The following is a 24,307-nucleotide window of genomic DNA, read 5'->3' as shown; positions in this document are numbered from 1 at the left end:
TTTCAGCTGTTCTCATTTCCTTTTCGGTTGCTTTGGGCCCTCCTACCATGCAGACTGCAGTTGCTCTGAAACCATCATGGTAACAAGCATTCACCTGAACCATTTTTGGGTCAAAACTGACTTTGATAAACAATTTAAAATTGTCAAAGATTACAAATATAAACAATGAGATTATATAGGAATAACATGCCCTAGAATGGATCATACTACTGTACATGAGAAACTTTTTTAAATAAACAAAAACTATTCTAAATATATAAATCAGTAATTATGTTATTAATGAAATAATAATATTTATAAAGATAAAATATAGGTTTGAAAAAAATTGTGGGGAGATTATAATAGAAACATAATTTCTAATTGTAGAAAATTAGAAAAATACCAAAAAATTAAAAACTGTTTTAACCCTAGGTGGCTCTATTTTTTAACAAAGGCATATATAGAGAATATGTCTATAACAAAGTTTCAAGTAACTCACGGCTCTAAAAGTGTAACTGCAAACTGTATCATAAATGTTACGGATACTGGTTAAAATTATATGCCGAAAACTTGAAAGGCTGGCACAGTGCAAACTGACAAAAGCCCAAAACAAAACAAAAAAAGACCAAAAGTAAATTGAGACTTTAAGTTCATTATAAGAAATGTGTTAAAAACTATTTTTGAGTCACACTGAATTTAATAAACAATTAAAAATATTCACCAGTGGCTGGGCGCAGTGGCTCACGCCTGTAATCCCAGCACTGTGGGAGGCCGAGGCAGGTGGATCATGAGCTCAGGAGATTGAAACCATCCTGGCTAACACAGTGAAACCCCATCTCTACTAAAAATACAAAAAATTAGCTGGACGTGGTGGCGGGCACCTGTAGTCCCAGTTACTCGGGAGGCTGAGGCAGGAGAATCACTTGAACCAGGGAGGCGGAGGTTGCAGTGAGCCGAGACCCTGCCACAGAACTCCAGTCTGACAACAGAGTGAGACTCTGTCTCAAAAATTAAAAAAAAAAAAAAACACTAGCTGAATACTAAATAACTAATTACAGCTGCCTTTGAGTTTCATTTCTGAATTCAGACAAATATTTTGTGGCTTTAAACTTCATCGCTGTTTAAGTTTCCAATCACGCTTTTTGTTCTACTTGGGCAGAGAATTTGGAAACAGTGTATTGGAAGCAATCTAAATGTCTAACAAGAATGGGATGGTTACATACACTTTGATATATGTGGATAATGAAATGCTATGAAGCACTTTTGAAATAATGTTAAAGAGCATGTAATCATAAAGAAATACTCCTAATGTTAAGATTTTTTAAAAGATGCAAAAATGGTATACAATATGATCCAAATATTATATGTATTTACGTTCACATATGACTACCACCCTTTTTTGGTTTATGCTAGCTTAAACTTCTGTCACTTGAAATAAAAAAGTCCAAACTAATATATTTTTAGATTATTAATAGAAAATTTATAAAATTTTATGTTAACTTTCTATTAACAGTCAAGCTTTTTTAGCTGACACTTTATACTTTATACTATTTGAAACAATATTGCTTTGTAGTTTTCAGAAGCCTGTCTTAAAGTAAAAGGACAAAAGAAAAAATTTCATTACAGTGTTAAAAAAAAATGCTTAAATTTGATGTTTTCTGCCATTTCCATATCATGTCTAAAAAAATATATCATTTTGAGTATTATGCAGATATGTTCCTGTATTAAAATTTCAAAATCCAAACTAAACTTCCCCTCTATGACGCTTTATAATTGTAGTGCCAAAGTATACACCTGTAGTTTAAGATAAACAAGGAAAACCTCAAATTTAAGAAATTTGAAAGAGTAAGTAATATTTTAAGAAATCTTGGAAGAGTAAGTAACTATAAAATTTGTAGTTTATATATACCAATTAATCTTAATGTCATGAAACCAAAGATAGTCTGTAGACTTATCCCCCAAGTAAGGTTTCTCCCTGCTTTCTTTGGGAAATTAATATTTAACCCCTAACTAAGTCTCTTCCCTATGTACAATACATAGGGAAATTAGTGTGCTCCTCTCTCAAGTCTTAACAGGATAGAAAGTCTTATTAATGAAAGACGGAGCTAGGTACAATGGGGCATGACTCTAGTCCCATGACTCTACTTGGGCAGCTAAGGCCAGAGCCTAGGAGTTCAAGTCCAACCTGCACAACAAACAGAGATCACATCTCTAGGAAAAATAAATAAATAAAGGAAGAAGGAGTAGACCTCTTTGCTCTTTCAGCCTACACTGCTCTACCTTCAAAAGCTAAACATTGGAGAGAAAAACAGCATCACTTATTTTAACATAAAATCTGTTCCTACTTTTAATGAAAAAAATTGTTTTTAAAAATAAATGAAAAAATGCAAAAATTAAAGAATGAAGAATATTAGAAAGTCTCTTAAAGTGAATAATAACTTATTTTAACTTGTTATACATTTAAATTACATCACTGACAAGATCACAACAGGTCTTTTAAGCTTCTGAGCACATCCTTGTACAATGGAAAGATATTTATCTGCCTGACCAATGATACTGTCATTACTAAGTCAAATGTCAAAAAAGCTGGACTAATGATAGCTTGACACAGTTCACATTCTGATCTTATAAATGCAGTTATGTGCCATTTCACACATCCTTGTCCATTAAATATAATCTCTCTCAACTAAATAACATCTAAAACACTACTTAGAATGAATAAATTATGGTCTGAGAATAAAGTGGGTGTTAAAAAGAATTGATTCTAAGGAAAGAGATGCATATCAGAAGATAAATAGTATATATGACTGCATTATTTGGTAAATGTAATAGATGTATAGTTTTTTTGTCAAGAGAAGCAGAAATCTTAGCTACTATCTTTAAACCACTGAGAGCTTTCTGAAATAATTTATTCATTCTAAGTTATTTAAAGATATTATGGAATAAATATAAAGAAACTCTTTACATTCTCAAAACGAAGATTATAAAAATATTACAGTTTTATCACACTTGGATCTTTAGCAGTTATTTGATCAAACAAAATATTTTGTTTCTGGGAGCATGAAGTTGTTCAAGGAGCAAGGGTTTGAGTGTCTGAGAGAACTGAAGTTGAATACTAGTTAGCTGTGTTTTCTCGGGCAAGTTACTCAATCTTTTTCTCCCTTCTCTGTAAAATGAGCATGATTTTGTCTTCTGTAAAATGAACTACATTGGAAGAAAGTTGTTAGGATTAAGTAACTCTAAGAAGCCTATCTCACACCATAGCAATAATAGTAGCATAGTTAGTGCTCAGTTAATTCTCCTCTTCTTTTCCCATGTGACCTTTCAGAAACCACATACATTTTGACATGAATTTCTAGCTGAAAACTATTCAAAGGAAAAGACATTATAGCTGATTCATATTCTACAATCTGAAATGAACCTTTAAAACCCCCTAGTATCTAAATGATTTGAAACAACATTGTTTCAATTGATTCAATAAAGTTCTCTTAGAATTTGTTATATTTTATGACCCAATTCGTTTTGTTTTGTTTTTTTTTTTTTTTTGTTTTGTTTTTTTTTTTTGAGATAGAGTCTCACTCTCACCCAGGCTGGAGTGCAGTGGCACGATCTTGGCTCACTGCAACCTCTGCCCCCTGGGTTCAAGCAATTCTCCTGCCTCAGCCTCCCCAGTAGCTGTGAATACAGGCGCCTGCCACCACACCCAGCTAATTTTTGTGTTTTTAGTAGAGATGGGGTTTCACCATCTTGGCCAGGCTGGTCTTGAACTCCTCACCTTGTGATCCACCCGCCTTGGCCTACCAAAGTTAATTTTGTCTTTAAATATATACGCAAGAACTGGTTTAAAATTAAGGTGTCAGTCAAACACAAATATAACTGAACCTCTCTGTTCAGGCATATAATGTAACGAAACAGCCTGCAGTACAACAAAGCCAGCAAAGTAAACACTGCCAAGAGATAACCAGCCTTGTTGCCTCTGTTGAGCATGTCAAAGTCCTGCATCTGAAAATATTTGAAAAATCTGCCTATTTTCCATCTGCTATATTTCTCAGAGGATAACTGAAAGTTCATGTGTAAGTTCATTGCAAGTTCAAATGTGTCATATCAGGTCATTTACAGGGTAAAAGTTCACTGGGAGTTTATTATTCATTTTTAAAGACTGCAGTGGAAAAAGAATAAATATACTAATTGAAGCTATTTTATATTATGACCACCGCATTTTTAAGCATCATAAATAAAAATTACAAATTTTAAAAGGCCACATGCTATGCATAATTACAATTAAAATGACCCTACAGAAGATGATAAAGATACTATTCCTTGGGACTATCCTTAGAGAAGTTATAGATAAATCTTGGTTGTTCTAGATATTATTTAAAGTAAAACAGCTGTCATATTTTACATTTTGTATTGAATGTTTTGTTTAAACCACACATTTAAACGCAGAAATATAGAGACATAGAAAAAAGAGGAAACATCAGAAATAATAAGTGGATATCATCTTACTATTTAGCTGAATAGAGATGATTTTTAATTTGCAGTTGCTAAGAATGCTATTTAAGGTACAATATTTGTGAGATATTTATAGTAAAAGTAGGCAGCCAGGAGAAATATGTCTCATTTGGAATAAATCACTGAATCATTAAGAAAAAACCTAAACCACACAGCATTCGTCAATATGATTTGAATCACTGAGGCAAAAATTAAAATTTTTCTTTTGGTTAAAACTATAATATTTTTTAAGATTTAGAAGAATGCTTTTCAAGGAAAATAATAGTGAACACACATATACATTTAGGGGATAATTTATGGCTTCAAAGATTAAAAATAGTTTCTTTCTATAAAGTACTGGTACATCACAGGGGGTATTTGAAAACTGAGGCTAAGTCCTGCCAGCTTGAGTTCATAACAATCTTTCTTTTACTGCAAGCAGTAAGAGGAGAGTGGGAAATCAATCTGACCACCAACGCAGTGAGCCTTGGAATCAGTCCGAAGTCACCAGGGACCACAGGAATTCTGTCACTGATAGAGGGTCGTGACTGCAAGTTGTCCAGGTTCTTGGCATTTTGAATAAAGAACTGAACAAAACTCCCAGCAAAGCAAACAAAGAATGAAGCAACAAAAGAAGGAACACAGGGATTTACTGAAAACGAAAGTACACTCCACAGTGTGGGAGCTAACCTGAGCAACAGCTCAAGGGCCCAGATACAGAATCTTCTTGGGTTCAAATACCCCTTAGAAATTTCCCATTGGCCACTTCATGCTCACCTCATGTAAATGAAGTGGTAGCCAGCAGTCAGCCTGATTGGTTGCAGAAAGCAGCCAACCACAGGCTGAAGTGAAGTTGCACAAAGCAACCAATCAGACGCTAGGGTGAAGTTACAAAGTGATACTTCTATGCAAATGAAGACTCAGCTGGCAATCAGTCTGATTGGTTGTGGACAGCAACCATTCACAGGCCGGAGTGAAGTTACAAAGTTGCAAACAAAGACTCCACCAGCAATCAGTCTGATTTGCTGTGGACAGCCAATTTCCCATCTGCCAGTGCAGAAAAGGTGGGGGGTTTACAAAGGGAGTAGCCTCTGGTCCTTTTGTTACTTAGGCTTGGAAAGTTAGGGTTTTCCTTTCAATTAGTTATAGGCAGTCGGCGTGAAACAGCCTTAGGTTCCCAGCCTCCAGACTGTATTCTCCTGCCTCCATTTGACTGGGCAGGAACCAATCATGCGTAGCCCTTGTCAGGCCTCACAGCTCATGCAGTCCTATTCCTCTGACTTCTTTCCCTCGAATCCCTGCTCCATCCAGCTAGGATTCTCATCACAAGGAGCCAGACGCCGTTTCCGCACGTTTAGAAAAACATTATCTGAATTTCTATACTAAATACATCCATTCCTCTCAGTATGATTTCTTTCTCTTTGGCTCCCAGGCATCATCTGAATTTAGTCCTTGTCACACACCGATAAGTCATCATGTGATTTTAAGAGGTGTAATATTAAATATAGAAATTGAATATATAAAATACACAGTTTTGGATAATTGTTATTCATCAAATGTATCATTTGGTATAATGTAGTCACTTTTCCTCTGGTTTTCCTCCTGGCTGCTCTGAACCATAGTTTTCCCTGTTTTTCACCTATACGCAATATATGATTTCTCATACTGGGATGCTTTCTGATGGACAGTTCCTTATACCCAAGCCCCCTACTTTCAAGGGATTGTCTCCTTTGGTACAGTGGCTGAACAGCTATCATATGAAGTTGGTGATCCTCAGCAGACGTAACTTGTGACTCTTCCCAAGTGTCTCTTACTGAAATTCCAGGTCAATGAATAATATGGTTTTGTTCTTAAATGCTGCATCTACACACACACACAAACACACACACGCACACACACTCCAGTCTTTATCATACAAAACTGCAATTGTTTCCAACTTCATACCATCCTTTCTAAGCAAAGTGTGGAAGTTGACAATTCTGTGATATGATCCATGGCACATATTTCTAAAAGGTATTGAAGAACAATAAAACAAGATATATAAAAATGGAAAAAAAAAAACATTTTCTTAGATGGAAAGACATTATAATAAAAATGTCAATTCTACCAAGTTAATTATATACTCAAAATAAATCCAATTAGAATTTCCTCCTTTGGATAAGATAATCTTAAGGCTCATGTGAAAGAACAAATGCCAAACAATAACTATATATATATATATATATATTTTTTTTTTTTTGAGACAGAGTTTTGCTTTTGCTGCCCAGGCTGAAGTGCAATGGCGCGATCTCAGCTCACCACAACCTCTGCCTCGCAGGTTCAAGTGATTCTCCTGCCTCAGCCTCCCAAGTAGGTGGGATTACAGGCACGAGCCACTACACCCAGCTAATTTTTTTGTATTTTTAGTAGAGATGGGGTTCTCTCCATGTTGGTCAGGCTGGTCTTGAACTCCTGACCTCAGGTGATCCACCCGCCTTGGCTTCCCAAAGTGCTGGGATTACAGGCATGAGCCACCGTGCCCTGTCGCAAAAATATTTTTTAAGAAAAGGGGATGAGGAAGGACTTGGCTTATCAGATATGAGAACATTTTATTATACCCCAGTATGTTAATATGTGTATATGCATTCACATCCATATATGATTATCTGAGGGTTAATACAAAGTACAAAAGAATATGTGTTTGGTCTATAGCATGATTACACAGGCAAAAGCAGTGCCAATAAGCAGGAGAGAGGAGCAGTGGGAAAAGAGGAGGCAAACAAAAAATAATAAGAGAACTACATTAAAGAAAGCAGATGGAATATGACCAGACTTATTCATTTATGATAAATCTTTTATATGGGTATATAGATAAAGAAATTAATTCTTTAAATGTTAAGAAGGAAAGGAGACAAAGTCAGAGAAAGGTGGAAAGATGAGAACATGGTTGAGAAATGACTGGAGATGCAGGCTGGGCAGGCACTACAGCACAGCCTACTAGGTGTCTTCCTTAACTTTCTTACCATAGCTGCCCCTCTTAGAACTCATGTGCTTCCTCCCACTACCTCTGAATCAGATGGACAAGAACTTACTAAAACCCAACCCGCAACTTCCCAATACACTCAACTTTCCCCTTGTCCTTCCCTTCCCTTGATTCCTTGATTCTCCCCTTGTGGTCCTCTACATCCCCAAACCACCTCATCCACGTCCATGGCTTCAACTATCAATGCTCACCCAATCTCAAGTAAATCTTAATGTCTTTTCCTCACATTTCCCCAAGCTGCTCTCAATTTCTTATATGTCCCACAGTTACAAGAAACTAAATGAAATACTGCTGCCCGCTCCATTACTACTATTATTGCTACTGTTAAAACCACCACCATCACTGCTACCACTGCTTTACTACTAATAGTATTGCCATTATTTCTATTTCTACTGGGTGCCATTTATTTAGTATTTACTATATGTCAGGCACTGGACTCAGCCCTTACCAATGGCAGCTCATTTATTTTCATCTTTTTTTTTTTGAGACGGAGTCTCACTCTGTCACCCAGGCTGGAGTGCAGTGGTCGGATCTCAGCTCACTGCAAGCTCCGCCTTTCGGGTTCACGCCATTCTCCTGTCTCAGCCTCCCGAGTAGCTGGGACTACAGGCGCCCGCCACCTCGCCCGGCTAGTTTTTTGTATTTTTTAGTAGAGACGGGGTTTCACCGGGTTAGCCAGGATGGTCTCGATCTTGTGACCTTGTGATCCGCCCGTCTCGGCCTCCCAAAGTGCTGGGATTACAGGCTTGAGCCACCGCGCCCGGCCTATTTTCATCTTTAAACAACCCTATGAGTAGGTGTTACCCTAATTTTATGCTTGAGAAGCTCAAAAAGCTAAGAACTACATCACCATAATTAAGATAGGCAACATATGTTCAGATGCAGTAAAAGCACATGTCTGTTCTTGTGGTCATGTAGTATCAGTTGGATTCATTTACAAATATTTGATGAACATCTAAGTACAAAACAGTAAAATAGAGGTGAACATTTTACTGAAAACTTACTACATATCTTTGGCACTGTCCTAAGTGCTTTACATTTATTATTTGATTCACACCAACTTCCCACTCTACAACCTGACGAGCATAGATTATCCTTATTCTACAGATAGGTGAATTGAAGCAAATAGAAGTTAAGTAGCTTGACTCATCTCACAGAGCTAATAAGTGGTAGAACTAGGATTCCAGGTAGTGTCTATAGAATTTATGTTTTTTAATTGCTATTTTGAGTGAGACAATGCTATTATGATAAATTCCTAGATATGCAAAGATCCATCTCTTCAAAGAATTTGCAATCTGGTTGAATAGATAAGACTATCAACTACTTCAGAGTTGGAAAGCCCTTGCACTAGAAACAAGAGATAGGGAAACCAATTAAAAGACTATTATAGTAGCCTGCAGAATCTAGATGAGGAAACTGGCAAGTGTGAGTGAATATGAAAGGAACAAAATGAGAAATATTATGGGATTGAAACACTTATCTCATCTGGTGATTGATGGGATAAAGAAGACCATGGAAGAGAAAAAAGACTGCCTGAGTCCGGATTAGTGGAAGACTGACCATGTCACTGTCAGAAATGGACATGTCTTCAACAGGGGTGGATGATTTTGAGGTAAGAATAAAATTATAAATAAAGTCAAATATATTCAGATCTTTCCAGTGGAGTTGTGACACAGAAGCTCCAGTGAGAGGCCAGGGCACTGGACATAAAGTGTGGGATCCACCTGCTCTCCACACTGAGACCGCAGATGCTCCCCCTGAGGGAGACAATGCAGAGCCGTAACAGCAGAGGGCCCCAGCCACACTTCCCATCAGTGCCATGACACTCGTGTTTTCATTGCTTCCTGCCAGTCTGGCGTCACATGACAGCCAAGGAGGAGGAAGAAGAAACGATAGAGAGAAGAGTGAGCAGTGCCTGTCTGGCTATAGACAAGGCTCATGGAGGCAACTACTGTCTAGACTGACAGTGGTTTGGAATGTCATCTAAACGCTCCTGTTTTACACTAAAGCAGAGGCCTGTGTATTGTAAGCTTCATATTGGTAAGTGAAGCCGGACTTTGCTGGTGCATATTGCAGGAGTTTTTGAGAGCAAGGAGCTTCTAGGACCAAGGACCTTCTGCTACTTCTAACACCGAAGCCTTGGATGGAATAGGGTGAGAGAAAAAGTAAATCATGAGCATGTCCTGGTATTTAAGGTCTCAGTATATTCAGTGTATTCAGTCCTTAAAGCAAGAGGTTCTATTTCTATTTCAGGTACTACATTACTTTCCTAGGGCAGCCATAACAAAGTACCAAAAACTGGGTGACTTAAAACAACAGGAATTTATAGGCTCACAGTTCTGGAGGCTAGAAATTCAAAATCAAGGTATCAGCAGGCAGGGCCATGCTCTCTCTGACAGTTCTAGGGGAGAATCCTTCCTTGCCCCTTCCCAGCTTCTGGTGTTTGCCACCAATCTCTGGTGTTCCTTGGTTTGTAAATGCATCACTCCCATCTTCTGTCTGTCCAAATATCCCCTTCTAATAAGGACACCATTCATATTGGATGACAGCTCTCTCTAATGACCTCATTTTAACTTGATTACCTCTTTAAAGACCCTATCTCCAAATAAGGTCATATTCTTAGGCACTGGGGGTTAAGACTTCAACATACTATATTCTTTTGGGGGGGCACAGTTCAACCCATAACAGATATAATAATGGTTTAATAACAACAAACACTGATAATAAGTTAGACATCATAATATTATAATAGGCATACAAAAACATTGCATATTATTTTGAGGAAGTATGATCTTTAAGACACCTTAAAGAATTCTCCTACGGCCAGGGGCGGTGACTCATGCCTGTAATCCCAGCACTTTGAGAGGCCAAGGTGGGCAGATTACGAGGTCAGAAGATCAAGATCATCCTGGCCAACATGGGAAAACCCCGTCTCTACTAAAAATACAAACATTAGCTGGGCATGGTGGCACGTGCCTGTAATCCCAGCTACTCGGGAGGCTGAGGCAGGAGAATCACTTGAACCAGAGAGTTGGAGGTTGCAGTGAGCCGAGATCACGCCACTGCACTCCAGCCTGGGCAGCAGAGTGAGACTCCATCTCAAAGAAAAAAAAAAAAAAATTCCCCTACAACTTAGTTCTGGATCCTAATTAGATAATAATGACTAGGATATAAAATCTGCTTGTGTTTCACAATACAAAGATATTTTTAAATGGGCACTACTTAAATACAGCTTAATAAATGAACAATAAAATTTATTAAATGTATATATTATATATGTGTGTGTGTGTATATATATACATATATATATATATACACACACACACACATATTGCTTCCTATCAGTCTGGCACCAAATGATAATCGGTGAATATTCCACCAGTACTCTGAGTACCACATTCAGTGAGATTGCCTGCAAGACTGCAAAGCAAATCAAAACCTGGCATAACTATAGTGAGAAAAATGTTTTAATATCTGCTCAAATATAAAAAGAATATATTACAAATAAAACTTTATTTTTAAAGGTATTATGATAAAAACAGGGAAAATGATTTGGTTTTATATCAATGTCATTTTGGTTTTGCTTATTTGTTTGTTTTAATAAAATAAGTTAATGACACAAAAAGGCTAGCTTGGAATCATAGAAAAAACACTCATCTAAGAATAATGGGAACCTAGACCAGGTGGTAAAGTTTGAGCAAAATGAGGTTAATGACATACCCATGTGGCTATGAGAATTAATACATAAAACTAGGTGAAAGCACTATGGAAACTGCAGAGTGTTTCAAAATGTGACTTATAATCAGACTTGAAGTGTGACATTAAATGATCGTTATATTACAGGAGATAAAATTTATAAAATATTACTCTCCTGTTTGGTATGTTAATAAGCTAAAACTAACCAACAAATTCATTATTAAAACACATTTTTAAAAATCTTAATAATTGGAAGTTCTTTATAGAGTTGAGAATTTTGACCAGTATGGCATAATAAAATACTTTGGGTTTTAGTTATCTGACCTGTTTAAATCCAGGCTGTATCATTTAACTTACTCTGTAACTTTGGCAAATTATATAATCCTATTAGATATCAGTTTCCTCATCTCTCAAATAAGGATAATGATATCTACTCAATAAATACATTATGAGAATAAAAAATAATTTTATGAAGTACCTGTCACAAAGTATACAATCAGTAAGTGATAGTTACTTCGGAAAATTTCTTAAGTCTTTACATAAGACTTATTTAGCTTTAATAATCTGCAGTATTAAAAAACCATAATTATATTCAGTTTAAAATGTATTTAGCATGACCTCCAGACATATATATTTTAATTTCAAAAAATAACTTTTACTGTAATATAGTTAAAAGTGTAAAATTACTGCTACTTTTATTATTAGACTTACAGCTGCTAATAAATCAAAATAATTACTTTTCTAACCAAACTATGAAAACACACAAAAGTTAATTATTTTATTTACAATACACCTTTTGTATGTAAAATATTTCTTTATATAAATATGTATTTCACATAAAGTAATTCATTCCCTTCTTAATCTAAAGTACAATTTAGATTACTGCCTAAATTCAAATAGAAAATCATATGGCAAAACTAAAAAAACCTTTTCATAAACACTTGAAGTAGAAATTTCACTCTGGAAAAGATGGAGTCACATGGACCAAATTTATATTCCTGGTTGAAATAACCAAGCAAACAGACAAAGTATATACAACAACAGTTTTCAAGATACTGCACATCAAGAAACAAAGAACAGTGATCCCTAAGAGATACAAAACAAATGAAGTGTGTGTGTGATTGAGTTTCCAGATCATGCACCAGGAGGAGGAACTCAGGTGGGGACTGGCAGATTCCCCGAGTTGAAGAACTAAGAGTCCAAAAAGAACACAAACAGATTACCAGGAAGTGCAGGGAGTTCACAGGACAGATTACAGGAGAGAGACAGACATCTGCTATACAGATAGATAACTCTGGAGATCTACAGAGGGTTCCTCTGAAGTATTCTGCAGAGAACTAGCAGTGCATGGGTCTAAAGAAGCTACCTAAGTCTGACAGTAGTGCCTATTCTCACTAGCCAGACAGGGAAACCTCACATTCACAGGAAAATAGGCAGAATGCTCAGAAGGCTTTGCCTCAAAAGTGGGGAATTTAGTCCTAGACTAAATGCTGCTCTGGTCCTACCTAACATATCTTAAAAGCACGACCAAAATGGACCAGTTTCAAAGTAATTTAATCACAATCCAGAACAAAGCTCAAGATATGAACATAACTAGCAACTAACAAGGTAAAATTCACAATGTCTGTCTTCCTAACCAAAATTAGCAGGTATGCAAAAAAGCAGGAAAAGAGGCTCACATTGAGGGAAAAGAAATCCATCAATTACAATACACTCATATCTGACACAGATGTTAGAATTAGTAGAGAAGGTCATTAAAACCATTACTATAACTGTATTCCATAAGTTGAAAACATACCCATAAAACAGATCCAAAACCAAAATCTCATTTCCAAAATCCAAATGTGAACTGCTAAAGATGAAACCTACAATTCTGAGAAGAAAAAAACATGGAATGTGATAATAGTAGATTAGACATACATAATAGCAGAAGAAAAGATCAGTTAACTTGAACACATAGCAAGAGAGACTACTCAAAAGGAAACATTGGGAGAAAAAATGTATTTTTAAAATGAAAAGAGAATCAGTGAGCTGTCAAACAACTTTAGGTGACATAAAAATGTGTAATTAGAGTCCCAGGAAAGGACGAGGAAAAGAAAACATATTTGAAGGAATAAAAGCTAATCTTTTTTCAAATTTGATGAAAACCATAAATTCAGATTCAAAGAGATTCACAAACACTAACAAGAATAAACATGAAGAAAAGGCACATATAATAAAATGTTCAATACCAGTGATACAGACAAAATCTCAAAAGCAGCCCAAACAAAAGAAGATATGTACAAAGATAGGGGTGCAAAGATAAGGATGACAGTAGATTTACCATCAGAAGCAATGCAAGTGAAAAGGCAGCAGAGCAAAAATTTTAAAGTACCGAAAGAAAAAAAAAACCTATCAACCTAGAATTCTATACCCAGTGAAAGTATCTTTCAGAAACAATGATGGAACAAAAACTTTTCCAGGGATGCAAAGCTGAAAGAATTAAAACCAGCAGAAATACATTATGTAAATACTATGTACAATACTTCCTTTATGTTATATGTTAAAGGAAGCTCTTTAGGCAGAAGGAAAATGATAGCAAATGGAAATATTCATCCACAGGTTTCTGAAGAACACTATAAATGTTCATCACAAGAGTAAATATACAAGATTTTTTCTTAGCATTTAAGTCATTTTAAAAGATAATTTATTATAATAATACCAATAAACTATAAATAGCAATACTAAATAAAAACAACATATTGTTGGATTTATAACATATGTAGAGGCAGAATATATGAAAACAAAGGCACAAAAGATGAGAAGGGAGAAAAAGAAGTATACAGTTTTAAAGTTCTTATACTCTATGTGAAGTATTGCAGTAGCACTTGAAAAGTAGACTATTACATTGAAGATATAGACAACAAATGCTAAAGCCACAACTAAAAGAACATGAAGAGTTACAGTTAATAAGCCAACAATGGAGATAAAATGGAATCATTTTTTTAAAAAACCAAACAAGGCAGAAAAAGGGAACAAAGAATAAATAGGGTAAATAGAAAACAAACAGCAAGATGACATTTAAACCTAACAATATCAATAGTCACATTAAAGCAAATGGTCTAAATATCCCAATTGAGAGGTTATCTGATTACATAAAAAAGCTCAGAAGAAAGTTAACATGGCTACATTAGTATCAAACAGGGTCGATTTCAGAGAAAAGACAATTACCAGGAATAAAGAAGGTAATTTCATATTGATAAAGAGGTCATTTAATCAGAAAACACATATAGTTGTAAATATGACTGTGCAAATCTAAAACTATAATCAGAGATTTGAACACCCCTCTCTCAATAAATGATACCAGTAGACAGAAAATAAGTAAGAATATAGATTTGAGCAACGCAATTCAGCCAACTTGACATGCATAGAATATTCCACCCAACAACAAAAGAACACACATTCCTTTCAAGTATACTTGATGTTTTACCAAAACAAATTATGTTCTGGGTCATAAAACAAGTCCCAATAAGTTTAAAAGGATTCAAGACATACAAAATATGTGCTCTGACCACAATGGAATTGGATAAGAAATCAATAACAGAAAGATATCTGGAAAATCTACAGAATCCCTCTAACTACCCACTACTAAATAATCAATGGATTCAGATGAAATCAAATGGGAAATTTAAAAGTGTTTTGAATTGACTGAAGATAAACACACAACATACCAAAATTTGGGCAATGCCACATATATGAGTTTCCTATTGCTGCTCTAACAAATTATCACAAATATAGTGGCTTAAAACTACATGAATTTATTGTCATACATTTCTAGAGATTAGAAGTCTCTCTGGGTTAAAATCAAAGTGTCAAGTGGGCTGTGTCCCTTCCAGGGGTACCAGGTGAGAATCATTTCCTTGTCTTTTCCAGCTTATACAGGCTGCCCAATTGTCTCATCTTGGGTCTCTCTTCCATCTTGAAAACCAGCAGTTGCACCACTCCAACCTCTGCTTCCTTCATCACGTCTCCTCTTACTCTGACCCTTCTGCCTCCCACTGAGAAGAACTTTTTTTTTTTGTTTTTTTTTTTGTTTTTTTTTTGTTTTTTTTTTGAGACGGAGTCTCGCTCTGTAGCCCGGGCTGGAGTGCAGTGGTCGGATCTCTCAGCTCACTGCAAGCTCCGCCTCCCGGGTTCACGCCATTCTCCTGCCTCAGCCTCCCGAGTAGCTGGGACTACAGGCGCCCGCCACCTCGCCCGGCTAGTTTTTTGTGTTTTTTAGTAGAGACGGGGTTTCACGGTGTTCGCCAGGATGGTCTCGATCTCCTGACCTCGTGATCCACCCGTCTCGGCCTCCCAAAGTGCTGGGATTACAGGCTTGAGCCACCGCGCCCGGCCGAGAAGAACTTTTGAGATTAAATTGGCATCACCTAGAGAATCCAGAATACTCTCCTCATTTCAAAATCCTCAACTTAATCATTTCTGCAAAATCCCTTTTGACATGTAAGGTAATATATTTACAGCTTCTGGGAATTATAGTATGGACACCTCTGGGGAGGGGCATTATTCTGCCTCCACACCGCTAACGTAAAATTTAGAGGTAAATAGCATCCAAAGGCCTCTATTATAAAAGAAGGAAAATCTCAAGTCAGTGACCTCCAGTTTTCATTCTAAGACACTAGAAAAAGAAAAGTAAATGAAACCCAAAGTAAGCAGAAAAAAGGAAATATAAAAATCACAGCAGAAATCAATGAAGTTGAAAAAAGCAAAATATAAGAGAAAATTAGTGAAACCCAAAGCTGATTTCCTAAGAAGATCAATAAAATTGGTAAACTTCTAGCCAAACTGAGTAGGAAAAAAGAGAGCAAACACAAATTACCAATACTGGGGGTGACAGAGATAATATAACTAAGATTCTACAGATGGTGAAAAATAAGGAAATATATATGATCTCATGCCAATAAATTTGACAACCTAGATGCAATATACACATTTCCTTAAAAGACAGAAGTAACCAAAGTTTACTAAAAAGGAAATAGATAACCTGAATAGCCATGACTTTATTTTAAAAATTAAATTTGTAGCTAGAAACCTTCCCACAAAGAAATCTCCAGGCCAAGGTGTCTTCACTGTAAATTCTACCAAATACTTATGGAAGAAATAATACCAATTCTACAAAACTCTCTCAGAAAATCAAAGAGGAGGGAATACTTACCAAGTCTTTGATATAAGCATTACCATGATACCAAAATGTTGACAAAGATATTTCAATAAAAATATAGACCAGTATCCCTCATGAACATAGATACAAAAATTATAATACAAATTTTTGAAAAGCAAATCAAACAACTATAAAAAGGATACTATACCATGACCAAGTGAGATTCATCCTAGTCATGAAGATTAGTTTAATATTCAAAAATCAATGACAGTCCAGGCATTGTGACTCATGCCTGTAATCCCAATAATTTGGGTGGCCGAGGTGGGAGATCTCTTGAGGCCAGCCTGTACAATATAGGGAGCTGCTGTCTCTACAAAAAAGAAAAAAATTCAATGACTACACAAATAAATGGTAAGTATGTGAGTAATGCATACGTTAATTATCTTGATTTATCCATTTCACAATGCATATATATTTTGAAACATCATATTGTATACCATAAATTTATACAATTTTAATTTGTCAATTAAAAATAATTTAAAATTTTAAAATAAAAGATGAAAAATCAATTAGTATTAATCATCATATTAACAGATTGAAAACAAAAAAATACATATTCATCTTAACAGACATTTTAAAAGATTTCACAAAATCCAAACATCCATTCAAGATAAAAATTCTTAGCAAATTAGGAATAGAAAGGAGCTTTCTCGACCTGATAAAAACTCTACAGCTAGCATTATACTTAATAATGAAACATGAGAATGCTTTAGCTTAAGATCAGAAACAAGAAAAGCATACTTGTTGACATAACTGCTTTAACTATTTGTATTAAACATTGTACTGGAGGTTCTAACCAGGTCATAAGTCAAGACAGAAAATAAAAGGCATTCAGATTGGAAAGAAATAACACTTTATTCACAGGCAACATGATCATTTATGCAGAAAATCCAACAAAATCTACAAAAATACTGCTAAACTAACCAGTGAGTTTAGCAGTGATTTAGGCCTGACACAAGGTCAATATTCAGAAAGCAACTGTATTTCTATATAGTAGTAATAAATAATCAGATACTGAAATCATAAAGCAACATAATTAACAATAACATAAAAATGTGAAAAGGTGAAAAATCCATTAAAATATGTGCAAGTCCTGTACACTGAAAACTACAAAACATTTCTGAGGGAAATTAAAGATCTAAATAAATGGAGAGGTACACATTGTTCAAGGGTCCAAAGAATCAATACTGTTAAGATGTCAATTCTTTAAAAATAGATCTGCAGATTCCAGGCAATCTCAAACAAAATATCAACATTTTTTGTAGAAATTAACAATCCAATTCTAAAATTCATATTGAAATGCAAAGACCAAACACAATGTTAAAAAAGGACAAAGATGACTTATGTGATTGCAGGACTTAGTATAAAGCTACATTAATCAAGACAGTGTAATATTTGCATTGCAATGATGAATAAATCAATGGAACACAAAAGAGAATCCATAGTCAACTGATTTTGCCCGAAGATGTAAATGCAATTTAGTGGAGAAAGGATTTTTTTTCTAAAAATACTGCTAGAACAACTGAATATCCACATGAAAAAAAAAGAACTTTTATCCATACCTTGCACTTTATGCAAAAATTAATCAAAATGGACCATACACCCAAATGTAAAGCCTGAAACTATTACATTTCCAGAAGAAAACATAGGATAAAGTCTTTGTGATTTTGAGTTAGGCAATGATTTTTTAGATACAACACTAAAAGCATAATCTACGAAAGAAAGAATTAATAAATTGAACCTCTTATCAAAATTTAAAACTTTCTTTTTAAAAGTCACTAGAGGAAATAGTGTATACATCTGTCCAAACTTTTCAAACTGTACACTTTAAATATGTATAGTTTACTGCATGTCAGTTATACCTCAATAATGCTGGGGAGCTTTTTGTTTGTTTGATTTTTGAGACAAGGTCTCTCTTAGTCACTGAGGCTGAAGTGCAATGCACAATCAGAGCTCACTGCAGCATCGACCTCCCAGGTCCAAGCAGTCCTCCTGACTCAGCCTCCCAAGTAGCTGGGATCAATGGTGTGAGCCACCATGCTCAGATAATTTTTGTACTTCTATTTTTTGTAGAGACAGAGTCTCCCTATGTTGTCCTAGCTGGTCTTGAACTCCTGGCCTCAAGAAATCCTCCCACCTCAGCCTCCGAAAGTGTTGGGATTGCAGTTGTAAGCCACCACACCCAGTCAATAATGCCGTTTTTAAAAAAGACAATCAAGAAAAAAATATTATGTGCACTAACCTAAAATCATCTCTCCAATAATATAACCCTTCAGTGCAATTCATTAACTTAAAGCACAATGAACATTTTCTCAGCATATTTTTTCTTATAATAAAGGAAATGTAAAGTACAGAATAATGAATTAACAAATTTGTTTCTAAAGACATTTAAAATTAATCCGTGACGATGGACTAATAAAACATCTAGGTTAAAACCACTTCAGAAACATTTATTTCCTTTAAATTAAGCAAAGGAAGAATTTGTAATCCAATTCTATTTAAAGAATTTATGTCTATGTATACCATTAATTATTTTTAAAATTTATTTTTAATTTTTTAACTAGTTTTTTAATGTTAGTTTATGAAATATCGTAACTGTTTAGAGTAATCACTTTAAATGATTTTCAAAAGATATACCTAAAAGAGATGGCATTTAGCCTTTTTTTCATTCAGGCACACTGGAGAGGACACTGCCTGTCAACAGGTGCTCCCCTAGACCAGTGGTTGCCCAGGAGGGAAGGAAACGCCAGCAGGGGCATTATCAGAATATTTACGGATGGGAAGAAGCTAGTAGAGTACACTTGCTGAAAGTTCCCTGTCCCCGCGATTTTAATGGGGCATAAGCCAGCCAGAATGGACTACTGAGGATCCTTAATTTAAGGAAATATTAAAGCGGGCGTGGTGGTAAGCACTTGTAGTCCAAGCCGCTCAAGAAGTTAAGGTCAGAGGAGTGCTTTCAGGCCAGCCTGGGCAACATACCCAGACCTCAGTCTCTTTAAAATAATAATAATAATAATAATAATTTAATTTTAAGTTCCGAGATACAAGTGCAGGACATGCAGGTTTGGTACATAGGTAAGCATGGGCCATGGTGGTTTGCTACACCTATCAATCCAGCATCTAGGTATTTAAGCCCAGCATGCATTAGCTATTTTTCTGATGCTCTCCCCAGCCCCAAAACGGGTCCCACTGTGTGTTGTTTCCCTCCCTGTGTCCATGTATTCTCACTGTTCAGCTCCCACTTATAAGTGAGAAGATGTGGTGTTTGGTTTTCTGTTTCTGCATTAGTTTGCTGAAGATAATGGCTTCCAGCTCCATCCATGTCCCTGCAAAGGGCACGATCTCATTCCTTTTTATGGATGCACAGTATTCCGTGGTATATGGGTACCACATTTTCTTTATCAAGCCTACCATTGATGGGCATTTGGGTTGATTCCATGTCTTTGCTATTGTGAATAATGCTGCAATGAATGTAGGCATGCATGTATCTTTATAATAAAATGATTTATATTTCTTTGGGTATACACCCAGTAACTGGATTCCTGGGTCAAATGGTATTTCTGGTCCTAGGTTTTTGAGGAATCACCACACTGTCTTCCACAATGGTTGAACTAATTTACATTCCCACCAAGAGTGTAAAAGCATTTCTATTTCTCCACAGCCTTGCCAGCATCTGTTGTTTCTTGACTTTTTAATAATTGCCATACTGACTGACATGAGATGGTATCTCATTGTGGTTTTGATTTGCATTTCTCTAATGATCAGTGATGTTGAGCTTTTTTTCCTGTTTTTTGGCCACATAAATGTCTTTTTTGAGAAGTGTCTGTTCATGTCCTTTGCCCACTTTTTAATGGGGTTATTTTTTTCTTGTAAATTTGTTTAAGTACTTTGTAGACTCTTAATATTAAACCATTGTCAGATGGATAGATTGCAAAAAAAATTCTCCCATTCTATAGGTTGTCTGTTCACTCAGATGACAGTTTCTTTTGCTGTGCAGAAGTTCTTCAGTTTTAATTAGACCTCACTTGTCAATTTTTGCTTTTGTTGCAATTGCTTTTGACATTTTTTTCATGAAATCTTTGCCTGTGCCTATGTCCTAAATGGTATTACCTAGATGTTCTTCTGGGTTTTTATAGTTTTGGGTTTTACATTTAAGCCATTAATCCATCTGGAGTTAAGTTTTGTATAAGGTGTAAGGAAGGGGTCCAGTTTCAATTTTCTGTATATGGCTAGCCAGTTCTCCCAGAACCATTTATTACATAGGGAATCCTTTCCCTATTGCTTGTTTTCATAAGGTTTGTCAAAGATCAGATGCTCATAGATGTGTGATCTTATTTCTGATCCATTGGTCTATATGTCTTTTCTTGTACCAGTACCATGCTGTTTTGGTTACTGTAGCCTTATAGTATAGTTTGAAGTCAGGTACCGTGATCCCTCCAGCTTTGTTCTTTTTGCTTAGGACTGCCTTGACTATATAGGCTCTTTTTTGGTTCCATATAAATTTGAAAGTAGATTTTTCTAATTCTGTGAAGAATGTCAATGATAGTTTAATGGAAATAGCATTGAATCTATAAATTACTTTAGGCCGTATGGCCATTTTCATGATATTGATTCTTTCCAACCATGAGCATGGAATGTTTATGTCTTCTCTGATTTCCTCGAGCAGTGGTTTGTAGTTCCCCTTGAGGAGGTCCTTCATGTCCCTTGTTAGCTGTATTCATAGGTATTTTATTCTCATTGTAGCAATTGTGAATGGGAATTCATTCATTTGGCTCTCTGCTTGTCTATTGTTGGCGTATAGGAATGCTTGTAATTTTTGCAAACTGATTTTGTATCCTGAGACTTTGCTGAAGTTGCTTATCAGCTTAAGAAGCTTTTGGGCTGAGATGATGGGGTTTTCTAAATATAGGATCATGTTATCTGCGAACACAGACAGTTTAATTTCCCCTCTTCCTATTTGAATATGCGTTATTTCTTTCTCTTGCCTGATTGCCCTGGCCAGAACTTATGCCTATGTTGAATAGAAGTGGTAAGAAAGGGCATCTTTGCCTTGTGCCAGTTTTCAAGGGGAATGTGTCCAGCTTTTGTTCATCCAGTATGATATTGGCTGTGGGTTTGTCACAGATGGCTCTTATTATCTTGAGGTATGCTCCATCAATACCTAGTTTATTGAGAGTTTTTAACATGAATGGATGTTGAATTTTTTCAAAGGCCTTTTCTGCATCTATTGAGATATGGTTTTTGTCTTTAGTTCTGTTTATGTGATGAATCACATTTATTGATTTGCATATGTTGAACCAGTCTTGCATCCCAGGGATGAAACTGACTTGTCATGCTGGATAAGCTTTTTGATATGCTGCTGGATTCAGTTTGCCACTATTTTATTGAGGATTTTTGCATCGATGTTCATCAGGAATATTGTCCTGAAGTTTTCTTTTTTGGTTGATCTCTGCCAGGTTTTGGTACCAGGATAATGCTGGCCTCAACTAGGGAGGAGTCCCCCGTTTTCAATTTCTTGGAATAGTTTCAGAAGAAATGGTAACAGCTCCTCTTTGTAACTCTGGTAGAATTCAGCTGTAAATCCATCTGGTCCTGGGCTTTTTTTTTTTTTTTTTTTGGTTGGTAGGCTATTTATTACTGCCTCAATTTCAGAACTTGTTATAGGTCTATTCAGGAATTCGACTTCTTCCCGGTTCAATCTTGGGAGGAGGCATATGTCCAGGAATTTATCCATTTCTTCTGGATTTTCTAGTTTATCTGCATAGAGGTGTTTATACTATTCTCTGATGGTTGTTTAGTTTTCAGGAGTCAGTGGTGATATCCTATTTATCAATTTTTATTGTGTCTACTTGATTCTTCTCACTTTTCTTCTTTATTAGTCCAGCTAGTAGTTTATTTTATTTTATTTTTTTCAAAAGAACAGCTCCTGGATTCATCGATTTTTTGAAGGATTTTTCATGTCTCTATTTCCTTCAGTTCTGCTCTGACCTTGGTTATTTCTTGTCAACTGCTATCTTTGGGGTTTGTTTGCTCTTGGTTCTGTAGTTCTTTTAGTTATGAGGTTAGAGTATAAATTTAAGATCTTTCTAGTTTTTTGATGTGGACACATAGTGCTATAAATTTCCCTCTTAACACTGCATTAGCTGCATACCAGAGATTCTGGTATGTTGTCTCTTTTTTCTCATTGGTTTCAAAGAACTTTTGATTCTGCCTTAATTACATTATTTACCCAGGAGTCGTTCAGGAGCAGATTGTTCAATTTCCATGTAGTTGTGTGGTTCTGAGTGAGTTTCTTAATCTTGAGTTCTAATTTGTGCTGTGGTCTGAGAGACTGTTACGATTTCATGCCTTTTGCATTTGGGTTTCCCTTTGCAGGTGACCTGGTCTTTCTCTCTGGCTGCCCTTAACATTTTTCCTTCATTTCAACCTTACAGAATCTGATGATTATGTGTCTTGGGGCTAATCTTCTCATGGAGTATCTTACTGGGCTTCTCTGGATTTTCCTGAATTTGAATGTTGGCCTGTCTTGTTAGGTTGGGGAAGTTCTCCAAGATGATATCCTGAAGTATGTTTTCCAACTCGATTTCATTCTCCCTGCCAACTTGGTTTCATTCTCCCCGTCTCTTTCACGTACCCCAATCGGCCATAGTTTGGTATTTTTACATAATTCCATAGTTCTCCAAGGTTTTGTTTGTTCCTTTTCATTCTTTTTTCTCTAGTCTTGTCTGACTGTCTTATTTGAGCAAGACAGCCTTCAAGCTTTGAAATTCTTTCCTCTGCTTAGTCTATTCAGCTAGTGATACTTGTGGTTGCATTGTGAAGTCCTTGTGTTGTATTTTTCAGTTCCATCAGGTCATTTATGTTCCTCTACAAACTGGTTATTCTGGTTAACAGTTCCTGTAATGTTTTATCATCATTGTTAGCTTCTTCGCATTGGGTTAGAACATGCTCCTTCAGCTCAGCAAACTTCGTTATTACCCACCTCCTGAAGCCTACTTCTGCCAGTTCATCCATCTCAGCCTCCTCCCAGTTCTGTGCCCTTGCTGGAGAGGTGTCGTGATCACTCAGATAAGAAGAGGCACTCTGGTTTTTTGAGTTTGCAGAGTCTTTTCATTGATTCTTTCTCATCTTCATGAGTTTATCTAGCTTCGATCTTTGAGGCTGCTGACCTTTGGATGGGGTTTTTGTGGGGACTATTTTTTGACCCTGTTGTTTTTGTTGCCTTCTGTTTATTTTTCTTTTAATAGTCAAGTCCCTCTTCCATAGGGCTACTGCAGTTTGCTGGGGGTCCACTCCAGACCCTATTCACCTGGGTCCTTCTCACACCTGGAGGTGTCACCCAAGGAGGCTGGAGAACAACAAAGATGGGTGTCTGCTCCTTCCTCTAGGAGCTCTGTCCCAGAAGGGCACCAACCTGATACCAGCAGAAGTGCTACTGTATAAAGTGTCTGGTGACCCTGTTGGGGGGTCTCACCCAGTCAGGAGGCATGGGATCAGGGACCCACTTAATGAAGCACTCTGGCTGCCCCTTGGCAGAGGGGGTGCACTCTACTGGGGGAAATCCCACTTGTCCAGACTGTCTGGATTCCTCAGAGCCAGCAGGAGGAAAGACTAAGTCTGCTGATCTCTGGAGATCACAGCTACCCCTCCCCACAGGCACTCCATCCCAGAAAGATCAGAGTTTTGTCAGGAAACCCCTGGCTGGAGTTGCTGAAATTCCTGCAGGGAGGCCCTACCCGTTGAGCAGGGATGGATCAGGGTCTAGCCTAAAGAGGCAATCTGGCCACAATCTGCCACAACTGCTGTGCTGTATTACGGGGAATTCCTCCTGGGTCCAAACTTCTCAGTCTCCTCAATTTTCTTAGGCATCAGTGATGATGGTTGCCCCTCCCCCTGAGAACTGGGTAGCCTTAAACAGT

General features: G+C 36.5%; 1 long non-coding RNA gene across 2 annotated transcripts in view; it reads right to left on the bottom strand.

Annotated features, from left to right (window-relative positions):
* Positions 1-24,307, bottom strand: part of LOC102120384 (uncharacterized) — a 78,417-nt gene that overhangs the window by 35,819 nt on the left and 18,291 nt on the right. For both annotated transcript variants that reach the window (XR_006698351.3, XR_010587048.1), the window contains exon 4: positions 16,537-16,698. This is a non-coding gene — a long non-coding RNA (uncharacterized lncRNA). The remainder of the gene's footprint in view (positions 1-16,536; positions 16,699-24,307) is intronic.

Source organism: Macaca fascicularis, chromosome 5, assembly GCF_037993035.2.
Source record: "Macaca fascicularis isolate 582-1 chromosome 5, T2T-MFA8v1.1".
Taxonomy (NCBI): domain Eukaryota; kingdom Metazoa; phylum Chordata; class Mammalia; order Primates; family Cercopithecidae; genus Macaca; species Macaca fascicularis.
This window is presented reverse-complemented; position numbering and strand designations above follow the sequence as displayed.